Genomic DNA, 13,334 nt, shown 5'->3' with positions numbered 1-13,334 from the left:
TATCCTCTGCTCCTGAAATCTTCCAAAGAGAAATGAGTTCTCTCCTAAGAGACCACGTGGGCATGGCAGTCGTCATAGACGACATCTTGGTGTATGGGTCTACATGGGAGGAACATGATCAGCAATTGGGCTGTGTGTTGCAGACTATCAGAGAGTCTGGCTGAAGCTAAACAAAGAGAAATGCCATTTTAGGAAAGCCGAGTTATGTTACTTTGGGCATATCATCAATGGGGATGGCATCAAGCCAGACCCCGAGAAAATTTGTGCTATTGAACAGATGAAAAGTCCTTCTGATGTAAATGAGCTGAGACAAATATTGGGCCTTGTAAATTATGTGGGCAGGTTCCTTCCGGGTTTGTCCACGGTGCTACACTCTATCACAGAGTTGCTAAAGAAAGATGTTGCCTGGGTCTGGGGACCTTCAAAGGAAGAATCTTTTATGCAGGTCAAGTCCCTGCTGGGGTCTGCCCCAGTGTTGGGGTTCTACGACCCTTCCAAAAAGACTGCGGTTAGTGCTGATGCAAGCAGTTATGGATTAGGGTCTGCCCTCCTGCAGCTGAATGAAAACAAACTACAGCCCATCGCCTACTGTTCCCGTACACTGACGGCTGCTGAGTCAAAATATGCCCAAATTGAGAAAGAGTGCCTGGCTGCAGTTTGGGCCTGTGAGCGCTTTCAGCGTTACCTAGTGGGTTTAGAGAAATTTAGTCTGGAGACTGATCAGAAACCGCTAGTCCCTCTAATCAACCTATAGAAATTATGATATTGACAAAACACCCCTAAGATGCCAGAGACTTCTAATGAGACTGCTCAGTTTCAACGTTCAGGCAGTGCATATGCTGGGAAAACAACTGGTTGTGGCAGATACACTATCCAGGGTCCCACTGGCTGCTGCTGAAGAGTCTTCAATGGAATCGAATGTGAAAGTGTATGTAAATTCAGTTCTGGCCTCTAAGTCCATTTCTTCAGGGAAACTAGAACAAATAAAGAAAGAGACATATTTAGATACAGACCTTCAAGAAGTTATAAAGTACATAAAAGAAGGTTGGCCCGAGAGTCGGGCAGCCTGGATGTCTTTAAGTTCTTACCAGTCAGAGAGGTTGCAGTTCACGGAGCTGGATGGGTTAGTGCTATTCCAGGACCGCATTGTTATTCCTGTTAGCATGAGGCAGGAGATGTTAAACAGGATTCACAATGGCCACTTAGGCATTACAAAGTGCAGAGAAAGGGCAGCTACGGCAGTATGGTGGCCTGGGATCAGTTCCGACATTACAAGCCATGTGTCTAAATGAGCCTTTTGCCCGGGAACGCCGGCCTACTCAGAGAAGGGAGCCCTTGATTTCTACTCCGCTGCCTGCAGGCCCATGGCAGAAAATAGCTGCTGATTTGTGCGAACTGCACGGGAAAATGTTCCTAGTCATGATCGACTACTATTCCAGGTATTTGGAAATTACACCTTTGAATTAAATGACAAGCCAAGCCATTATCTTTCGTCTCAAGAGCTTGTTTACCCGGTGATGCATACCAATGGAGTTGGTGAGTGATAACTAAATGCAGTTTGCTTCAACAGAATTCAGTTCTTTCAGCAGAGAATTAGATTTTATACATTCCACGTTAAGTCCACATTATCTGCAGGCTAACAGAATGGCAGAAAATACAGTTCAAACAACAAAATTCATTTTGAAGCAATCTGAGCCGTACCTGGCCCTCTTGTCCTATAGGGCGACTCCCATTCAAGCCACGGGGTTTAGCCCGGCACAGCTGATGCTAGGATGCCAGATTCGCACCATCTTAACCTCTGTGGGTGTCTTCCAGCCAACTAGCTCTATTCCTCGGGACAAAGTCCTTAGGAGGGATGAAGAGGCAAAATGGGGCTATCAATTCTTCTACGACAGGAGACATTCTGTGAGGCCCTTGCAGGAGCTGAATGCGGGGCAAAGTGTCAGAATTAAACTGGATGATGGGAAGAAATGGAAGACACCTGCTACGGTAATTGGACTCTCTCCAGAACCAAGGTCTTAAGTAGTCCTTACTGATGGAGGGACAGTTACACGCCGTAATCGAAAACATCTTCAGTCTGTACCTGAGAGTTTGGAACTGGATGCCTCAGTACCTCCGCCGGTGGGATCCCCTGTTTTAAGAGGGGTGCCTTCCCATCAGCAAGATCACAATGGGGATATGTCTTTGCCTCCAGCAGACTCTCAATCACCTTCTTCTGTATCAGAGGACAGTTCATGAAGAGTTACATCAAGCAGAAGAGTGGTGAAACATCCTGCCCGATATCGGGATTAACAATAGTTAGAACAGTGACCGGAAGTATGGGCAGAATAATCCCATGGTCACTGTAGACTAGGGTAGTCTACCCAGATGTTCAAGTTAGGATGTAATTCATGTTGTTTATACAAATATTCTCTTTAACGTGCTACTTGTTATATACTGTTCAAAACTGTTGTTGTATGCTTTTTGTATACTTTGTTATTTGTTGTATTCAAATGAAAAAAAATGTATGCCTTGTCCTTTGAAAAGGGGGAAGATGTGATGAGAGTGGGAAGTGACATCACCGGATGGGGGCGGGGCTTAGGCCCATTTTTCTGTGTCGCAGTTACTGAGTGAGATCAATGCTACCAGATGTATATTTCCATGCTCTGCAATAAAATAGAGTTGTACCATCTTTGCTGTGTCCTGCATGTGTCCTGTATCTCATGACACTTTTACAATATCAGGACCTGGAAGATGTTGCCCAGATACAGCTTTGCCTTACTGCAGGAGCAGATGATACAGATAGAATTCTGAGCACTAGACCTATGCAGCAGCTGAAAATTCGGTTAATCGAAATCTTTCTGAACAAATATATATATATATTTTTTTTAATATTTGTCTGCTCTGTTGCACTTTTTGTTTGTTTCAAACAAAATGAATGCTGAATATTTGTAGAACATTTACATTCATTTTTGTTAAATTAATGTAAATGTTGCTTTGCTACAGGTGAAAACGTTCACCTGTAGCATTATACTTGCCTCTAGCGCACTGTAGAGCCGCGCTAATCCCGATACTTTTGCAAAGAGTCCTGGGCCTCACTTATAGGAAGCTAAGCGCGGCAGATCCCAGGGCCTGCTCTTGAAAGCTTACAGACTGCATTCTTGCCAGTGATACCTCCGGTTCTGCCACATGGATTACATGGCTAGTTCCCATCCAGATAAATGACCTACGGACTGTCAGAGTAAAACACAGTCTTAGACTCAAAACACACACACACCCCTCAATGAGGCAGATGTGTTAGCTGCCTCCCCAGGAGTTTTTTCATGAATGTGACACCTAACCTGTCAGACAGTGGGCACATTCAGAGCTGTTGCGCAATCAAGGAAGACTGAGCTCATCACTGCTTCTCTCCCTGAATTTTGCAACAAAGCTCAGAAAATTTGGGGAGATTTTTTTTTAAATTTTCGTTTTACTTTCATATTTATTTTTTTCTTGTTTTGACAGGTAAGGCTTTGTCTCCCCTGACTGCACGTCCCTGGGATTTAATATGCATGTTATATCTGCTTTTGAATCCACTGTACATGTAAACAAAAATCATGTCTCATAATACATCTATTTTGAGTTTTTCATGCTTAAAGGGATATGAAACCCAAATTGTTTCGTTCATGATTCAGATAGAGAATACAATTTTAATTTTTTTCTAATTTACCTCTATGATCAAATTTGAGTCGTTCTCATGTTATTCTTTGTTGAAAAGATATCTAGATAGGTAGCGTGCACATGTCTGGAGCACTATATGACAGGAAATAGTGCTACCACCTAGTGCTCTTGCTAATGTATAACACTGTTGCAAAACTACTGCCGTATAGTGTTGCAGATACGTGCACACTCCTGAACTTAAATCCCTGCTTTCCAACAAAGGATAATAAGAAAATTTGAAAATAGCAGTAAATTGGAAAGTTGTTTAAAATTGAATGTTATATCTGAATTAAAAAGGAAAATAGATTTTTTTTCTCCTCCTGACTTTTATGAATATAAGGTAATTTAAAATACACCCAGAAATGATTGAAGAGTACAACATAGTAAGTAACAACTCCTATCAAAGATTAGATAGCATCTTTAATCAATTTTCTTTTGTTTTTCAATGTTAAATAGACTGGAAACCCTGGGGTAGGGTATATCTGCATATTGGAATAGAATGATATGAGTGTTAAGTACTGTATATGAAAATTGTATATTGTTCTATCAAAATGAAGGATAGATGATGTATTGTAATATCAATGTTTTGTCTGTCCTAATGGTGACAGAGGTGATTGTCCTCTATTTTTTTGTTTATCCTGCTTATTGTGTAATAATTATATGAAAAATAAAGATGAATAATTATATGAAAAATAAAGATTAAAAAAAGTAATATAAAAAAAAAAGAACCGCTGAGCTGTGCGTTTACAGAGGCTGACTCAGTGGTTGCTGTAGCAACCGGGAAACTTCTTTACCGTGTCCGTGCTCATAGCTCAGTGGCAGATGCAGTGCACAATCCTGTATCTAAATAACAAGTCAATGCTGATTGGACCAGGAGCTAAGAGGTAAAACTCCTTTTTTTGTAGTGTTTGGAATTGGCACTTAAAAAAAGGGTGATTTGTCAACTTTGGTGTGTACGAACTATAAAAAAAAAAAGACAGGTCTATTTAGTTTAGAGCAGGGCTTTTCAAAGTGTTAGGCGTGTGTCTCTGATGAAATTTACAAGACAGCCCCCCCCCCCCCCCATAATAGATGTTACTTTTTTTTCCTCTTTTAAGAAAATTGTTATAATTAGATTTGGATTTAATTTGGGGAATTTACATCTGATCCAGGATTCACACACAGATGTTAAGAGTTGATTCTGCTCAACCAAAAGAGTGCTTCACTCACTATTTTATTTGAACTTTGTTATTTCTGTATTAAACACACGTTATTGATCAAAACAACAATTTGAAAATCAGCAGTCTCTGATCAATTTCTCCCACCTACTTCCTGCCCTATCCCTTATTACACCATAAAATGGCAAGTGTGACTGTCAGCTGTTGCTTGTGGTTTCCATATGATATTGTTACTGCTCCCGCGCCTTCCCTTATATGCTCTAGCGCCCCCCTGCCTCAAACTTTGAAAACTACTGGTTTAGAGGAATACTGAATTAAAAAGTCAACTTTTATGACTCTGATAGAATGTACAATTAAAAACAAAATTTCCCTTTTACTTTTTTTAAAATCAAATTAACCTTATTTACAAACACCTAGATTTAGAGTTCTGCGTTAGCCGTCAAAAGCAGCGTTAAGGGGTCCTAACGCTGCTTTTGGCCGCCCGCTGGTATTTAGAGTCAGGCAGGAAAGAGTCTACCGCTCACTTTCAAGCCGCAACTTTTCCATACCGCAGATCCCCTTACGCCAATTGTGTATCCTATCTTTTCAATGGGATCTTCCTAATGATGGTATTTAGAGTCTTGGCTGAAGTGAGCGGTAGACCCTCTACCGACAAGACTCCTAACGCCCATGGAAAGGCTGTAGTTAAGAGCTTTATGGGCTAACGCTGGTTTATAAAGCTCTTAACTACAGTGCTCTAAAGTACACTAACACCCATAAACTACCTATGTACCCCTAAACCGAGGCCCCCCCACATCGCTGCCACTATAATAAAAAATGTTAACCCCTAATCTGCCGACCGCACATCGCCGCCACCTACATTATCCCTATGAACCCCTAATCTGCTGCCCCTAACATCGCCGACACCTATATTATATTTATTAACCCCTAATCTGCCCCCCCCCAACGTCGCCGCTACCTAACTACACTTATTAACCCCTAATCTGCCGACCGGACCTCGCCTCCACTATAATAAATGTATTAACCCCTAAACCGCCGCACTCCCGCCTCGCAAACACTAAAATAAATAGTATTATCCCCTAACCTGTCCTCCCTAACATCGCCGCCATCTAACTTCAAGTATTAACCCCTAATCTGCCGACCGGACCTCGCCGCTACTCTAATAAATGTATTAACCCCTAAAGCTAAGTCTAACCCTAACCCTAACACTCCCCTAAGTTAAATATAATTTTAATCTAACGAAATCAATTAAATCTTATTAACTAAAGTATTCCTATTTAAAACTAAATACTTACCTGTAAAATAAACCCTAATATAGCTACAATATAACAAATAATTATATTGTAGCTATTTTAGGATTTATATTTATTTTACAGGCAACTTTTTTTTTTTTTTTTTAATTATATTTTTATTTGAGAAATTTCACAAGTTACAGATATATCAAAAACATGCAACATTATCTGCAATACAAGATTGACAAAAATGAAAACCAAAATAACATCAGAAACATCCATAACGAAGAATCTAAGCTGTTGCAAGACAAATCAAACTTTTCTCATTTTCAGATTAATAAAGCATAAGTAGGTAAAAACTTGAGTAGAAAGATAATATTACTCTCATAGATTCAAGTATGATAAAGAGGAGATAAGATAAGATAAGGTAAGAGGAGGAAGTAAAAGAGGTCAAATAATGGAGACAGGTTAGGGTAGCGGTCATTAATATAAGTGGGAGATGAGGGTGCTTAAGGACTATGTGTCTTTAATTCTTTTCATCTGGGGAATTTTTCCCACCAAGGGGTCCATGTCTCATAATAGAAATCTAGTTTATTTAAAGCTGAATGAGAATAAGCTTCCATTTTTGACAGGAAGTTAGTTGTGGTTAAGATCTGTGAGATGGTGGGAGGGGTGGGTTGTTTCCAAGCTTTCGCAATTTCTAATTTAGTGGACATTAGTATGTATATAGTTAAAGCTTTTTGTGCTGGTGAGAGAGTAGGGAAATCCAAGTGAAGTAAGCAGGTTTGAGGGCTTAGCTTAGGAGTGATACCAATGGAGTGTAATAGATCTGCTATCTGAAGCCAGACTGAGGTAATCTTAGGGCAGAACCACCAGATGTGTGCTTGAGTACCTAATTGCCCACAACCCCTCCAGCAGGTAAGGGAGTGGGAGTCATATATCCTATGGAGTGTGACCGGAACTAAATGCCATCTTACCGAGATCTTGTAATGAAGTTCCCAAAGGGAAGAGCAGTGTATTAGTTTTTTAGTAGAAGTAAGTTCCTTATACCAGGAGTCAGCGTCGGCCATGAAGTTCAGCTCTGTTTCCCATGCAATATACTGAGAGACTTTGTTTTGCGAGAAAGGAGCAAGTAAGATCTCATAGTGAAACGATAAGGTCCCCTTTATTTTGCGGGGCTGCGACCATCTCTGCTCCCATGCTGTGACTGTACTGAGGTTCTTTTTCGGGAATCCCCATGATCTTACTATGGAGCAAAGGCGGAAGGTCTCAAATTTCAAAGGTGTCGGAAACCGTAGTTTATTACAAATTGCAGAGTGGGATATACCACTAGACTGGTCATAAAGGTCAGCGATATAATCTATATCGAAGGAGGTCCAACTTGCAATATGTGAATCAGGGAGGCAGAAAAGGACACTGATGATAGATTGTCTCGGAGAAGGGTGCGGGGCTATAGAATTCAAGTGTCTCGTCTGGTCCCAGAAACGTAATGTGTCTAGAATTACCGGATGCGTGGTGAGGAGGTTTTTCCAATAATGGGACGGCACCCAAGGTAAATCCATCAGGTGTAAACCTGAGGGGAGGAGTGACTGCTCAGCTTCCTTCCAGGAGGCTGGGTTCTCTCGGTGGCTCCACTCCATAAGATGTGTTAGACGAGCAGCTTGATAGTATAGAATAACGTTTGGCATCCCTAATCCGCCCCTATCGCTAGGTCTCTGAAGAGTTTGTCTAGAGGTTCGGGGTTTCTTATCTTTCCATATGTAGCAGGTAATGAGGCTTTGAAGTTTGTTAAGAATAGATTGGGGAACATTGATTGGGATTGTACGAAACAAGTAGGTAATCTTTGGTATAAAAGACATTTTGATCGTCGCGATCCTTCCTGTCCAGGAGATTTCGCGGTAGTCCCATGAATCTAGTAGCTTTTTCCACTCTGGGAGTTTATCTGCATAGTTTTTGGAAATAACTGAGGACACACTTGGGGATAGGTGGACACCTAACAGCTTTAAAGAGCAGGGGGACCACTGAAATTTATATTTGCTCTGCAGAGCGAAAAGGTCCTGTACTGTAATGTTGATATGAAGGGCCTCGGTTTTAGATAGATTAAGTTTATAGTAACTAAGAGTAGTAAATTTGGAAATAATTTTGAACACAGCTGGTAATGACCTAGAGGGTTCTGTAAGGAGGAGTATGATATCGTCTGCATATAAAGAGATGGTGTGCTGAAGTGATCCCAGTGGGAAACCCACAATATCTGGGTCTAATCTAATAGCCTGTGCGAGTGGCTCGATAGAGAGAGCGAACAGGAGTGGGGAAAGGGGGCAGCCCTGTCTCGTCCCATTTGATATGACAAATGTTTTGGATCGAAATCCTACTCCTTTAACTCTGGCTGTTGGATTAGAGTAGAGGGCTTGGACTGATGTAATAAATTTTTCTGGAATCCCAAACACCCGTAGGGTTTCCCATAGATACTCCCACCTCACCCTGTCAAAGGCTTTCTCAGCATCTAGTGACAGGGCTAACGTGGGAGTGTCTCCTCTTGCACTTTCAATCAATATGTCTAACACTCGCCTTGTGGCGTCTGGGCCTTCTCTTTGGGGTATAAATCCTACCTGGTCGGGATGGACCAGGGAGGAAATGATTCGAGCAAGGCGATTAGCTAAGATCTTTGCGTAGATTTTGATATCTATATTGAGCAACGAAATCGGGCGGTAACTCCCACATTCCTGTGGGTCTTTACCCGGTTTTGGGATGGTAGTGATTGAGGCCTCAAGAAACTCACTTGTGAACCTACCCTTGTTCTGTACTTAATTAAAAACTCTACAGAGAATCGTTGATATCTGAGGTAGGTAAGTTTTATAGAATTGGCTTGTAAAGCCGTCCGGACCTGGGGATTTCGTAACTTTGAGATCTCCAATGCCCAAGGAAACTTCCTCGAGAGTAATTGGGGACGTCAAAGCCGCCCTATCTGATTGATCTAATCGTGGGAGATTTAGTGTATACATATATCCACGAATGCCACCCGGGTTGAGTGTCACGGTAGGATCCGTGGATTCCAAATTGTAGAGTTGATAATAGAAGTTCCTGAACGCCTAGACAATTGCTGAAGGGGACGTCACTCGACCAGTATCAAGATTAATGGAAGATATTTTGGCCTGTGCTGTTCTATTTCTTAGTTTCTTAGCTAATAGTGTAGAGGCTTTATTACTATTATGATAGTAAACCTGTTTGAGTTTTTCTAAAGCAAACTGAGTTTTATTTACTTCCAGAATCTTTATCTGCTTATTGATCTCAGAAATTTGAGAGTTTATTGAGGCATAGTAGGTGGAAGAGAGTTCTAGTTTCAAGGATCTGAGTTGGCAATTAAGAGATGCCAATGAGGCACCCTGGGCCTTCTTGATTTGGGAGGCCTTTTCAATAAAGAATCCTCTGAGATATGCCTTTAGGGTGGCCCAGATCACTTCCTCTGAAAGAGGAGGGGTACGGTTTACACTAAGGAACTCGTCAATGACTGCTATAGTTTCCACTTTGAGCACAGGTGAAGTAACAAGAAATTCCCGTAGGCGCCACGTGGTGCTTGGAGGGCAGAGGGAGGATTCACCTAAGGTCATTTTTACAGAGTCGTGGTCTGGCCACGAGACCTCTGAGATCGCCGCGTCGGAAACCGCATTAAGAGGGTGGGAACCTAAGAAAAATAAATCAATCCTGGAGTGAGATTTATGAGGGGCTGAATAAAAAGTAAAATTCCCGCTTGTTGGGATAAACCGCTCTCCAAACATCATATAGATCATATTGTTTAAACAGGTTTTGGAAAGCTATTGACATAGGATACAATGACCTCTCCGATGTGGAGATTGGGGGGCCCACTCTATCCATGAGGGAGTCCCATATAAGGTTAAAATCCCCTCCCCAAACTAACTCCCCCTGTGCCACGGCCGACACTGACTCCAGTAAATGTTTAAGAAATCTAATTTGACCTGAATTGGGTGCATAGATATTCACAAGGGTGTATATCTTAGAGTTGATTCTAGGGATTAAAATTATGTAGCGTGCCTGTGGATCACGCTCTATATAGATAGGTTCATACAGTGTTGATGAGTTGACCAGAATTGCAACCCCTCTGGATTTAGAGTGGAAAGATGCTGTTACTACTCTGGGGAATTTTCTGTTAGTATATGTGATACCTGTGTCGGCTAACCAATGTGTCTCCTGGATGAAGGCTACATCTATTTTGTTACGCTGTAACATGTTAAATAGTAAGCTACGTTTGGTCGGGGAGTTAAGCCCTTGGGTATTAAGTGATATGAACTGTAACTGTGACATTGTGGGTAAGTGTCTAAAGGTCCTCCGGATCTTATCTTAGAGAACTATGAGAGTATATGTAATAGACAAAGAAGAAGTAAGGTTAACTATTTATCAATCTTAAATCTGAAAGCGCCCAATTTTTGGGCTAGGGGAGAGGGATGCAGCGGGCAAGAGCCGCTCGTATATTGGGGGGTAAAAGGGAGTTAAAAGGGGGGGGGATAATGGGGGGTTAGAGTCGCCTGAGAATAAGACAATTAAATTATCATATATGTGGCGCAAAAAGGGAGATGCAGACCTAATCAAAGAAAAAGGATGTAGGATCAGTAAAAATAGAATGAAGCAAAGCTGTGAATGATATAGGGATATTATAGGGGGAGAGGGGTTAGGGAAAGAATATCTGAAGCGGTGTTAATAGGGGTAGACTCCGTAACCTCAAGGTTGAAAGTCCTCAGACAAGCCAGTAGGGATAAGCCTGAGAGCAATGGGAATGGGTATAGGTGTCTAATAGAGAAAGAGGAGATAGGGGGGGAGGGGGTGCTAGGTTTATAGTACCACTCCACTCCTAGCGAGGAAGTTCAGACAAAAAAAAAAAAGAGAAATACAGAAGAAGGAAGCTCTACTGTTTAAAGGATAATGGTAAAGAACTCATGAGCTGTACATCAAATAAGAGCACCAAAATAAACTTATATAACTTTTCAAACATTTCAAGTAAAGATGGAGGGTAAATATTATTATACAAAGTCTAAAGTTTAAACTAACAGTACAGATTTCTAAGAACAATTAGATTCCAATTCTATCAAAATAATTCCCATACTGCAGGTTTTATATTCAACAAGTGAGAAAATGGGTATAGTGTAACTTGTTAGATTCGCCCTTTTATACTTAGTGTCAGGGGACTATAATGAAGAGGGAGGAATTAGTAATGTAATTCTTAATGGTGAAGGTATATATTGGAGCCCTGCCTCATGAGTTCTATATAATTAGGTTGAAACTGCCTTTATTATAGGTAGTGATAGGAGTTAGCTAGTGATCTGAGAGCTCTGATAAATTCTATGAAGTAAAAGTTCACATCTTAGTAAAGTAGGGTACGCTAAGTGTCTAAATTGTAAAGTACTGATGTGTTAACAAGGCAGTACCTTTCCATATTACAATCTATAGAGAATAGTTACTTTTCTGGGAAAGGATTATTCCATAAGGTATTTAATCCCTAGATCTAGTGACGGTTTAATATGGAGGGGGAAATATCAACTTCACTGTATGTGGAGTGTGTATGAGGAGAAGATAAACAAAAACACAGTAATTTAAAATATAATGAACAACATAAAATAAAGAGTGAGCTGATATAGTCCAACCATAACTTAGATACATTATATTACCAGTCCGTCGTCTTCTGGTCTCTGGAAACTGAATGTTCTAAGGTGGGAGTCAGTAAGACTAAATGTACCATATCATGGATAAGAAATATAGGTGATATGGGACATGAAAGAGCGGTTAGGTAGCCCAAAGTTCAATGAGTGTCAGCAGGAGAATGCTTACTGTGTGCATTTATGAACTCCACTTCTTACAGCTACAGTCCCTTTGGAGAGGAGAGTGCAGAAGCACTCCTCGAGGATTGAAAGTTAAAGGCTTGATGCATTGGTCTCCAAGCGGGGGTGGTAGTGTTGTCTTTCTTGGGATGTTCTTGGGTGGTGGGCAGCTGGTTATCTGGAGGAAGTAATTTCAGAGACTGCAGGATCTGGAAACCTTGCTCCAAAGTTGTGATGGTATATGAGGAATCATTGAATTGAAAGAATAAGCGAACTGGGAAACCCCACCTGTACTTGATATTATTGTTACGCAGACATTGTGTGATTTGATGAAATAGACATCTTCTGGATAAAGTGTGAGAAGAAAGGTCTGGGAAGATCTGTGTGTCTTGGAATGGTTCCTTCAGGTTTTTATTCTGAAACGAGGCCCTGAGCACTTTCTCTTTAAACGTAAAGTAGTGTAGACGTACTATCACATCCCTTGCTGACCCCGCTGGGGCACCTCTCGGTCTGAGAGCTCTATGAGCCCTATCAATAATATTTTCTTGAAGGGTGGTGGGGCCCAGGAGTTCAGTGAAGAGAGCCTGCAGGTGATTAGGAAGTTCAGTCTGGTTAATGTCCTCAGGAACACCTCTGATTCTAAGGTTGTTCCGGCGTGATCTATCCTCTTGGTCAGCCAATTTGGTTTCTAATCCGGAAATCATTTCAGCCAGTGACTGAGCATAAATTAGCAGGTTTGAATGATCTGTATGTAGGTCTTCTTGTTTTTTTTCTAACGATTCCGTCCTCTCTCCAAGTAAAGATATATCACGCTTCAACTCAGAGACAGACGTCTTGAGCTCGTGTTTCAGTGATGAGTAATGTGAGTCCATTTTGTTTGACAGTTCCTTAATGGATTCAAGTATAGAGGAGGAAGCATGAGTAGGTCTCTCTGTGGAGTGAGATAATGACCTATGTGGCTCCTTAGTAGAAGTGGTTGAATCTCTTGAATCTTCATCAGAAATGTCTGGTTCAAATGAGGTCTTATTAGAGAAATGATCTGAAAGAGTCCGCTTAGGTAAGTTACAATGCTTCTGTTTCTTTCTTTGCGAGTGGGCCATCTGGTATAGAACAGGCCAATTCGTTGAATATCTTCCTGTAACAAGCGTTAAAGTAGTTGTCAGCTCTGAAGAGTGGAGCAGAAAAAGAGTACCCAGCACCCCCCTAGTGAAGGCGCCTAGCCCAGCATGGAAGTAATTTATTGGTTTCAAACCTGGGACTTGTCTTGTGGTATAGCTTACAACGCCTGACAGGCTCTTACTCCTGGGCCTCTCTAATTTTGACGTATGTTTTCCTCTCACTTGTTTCTGCGTAGGTTGCCTCACTCCCCAGGGAATTGCTCTCTTCCGAGCAAGTAAGGTAAAAGGTGGTATGGGATATGACCCGTGGGCAAAGTGGGC

The sequence above is a fragment of the Bombina bombina genome, chromosome 6 (assembly GCF_027579735.1).
Source record: "Bombina bombina isolate aBomBom1 chromosome 6, aBomBom1.pri, whole genome shotgun sequence".
Lineage (NCBI taxonomy): Eukaryota > Metazoa > Chordata > Amphibia > Anura > Bombinatoridae > Bombina > Bombina bombina.
Note: the sequence above shows the minus strand (reverse complement) of the source record.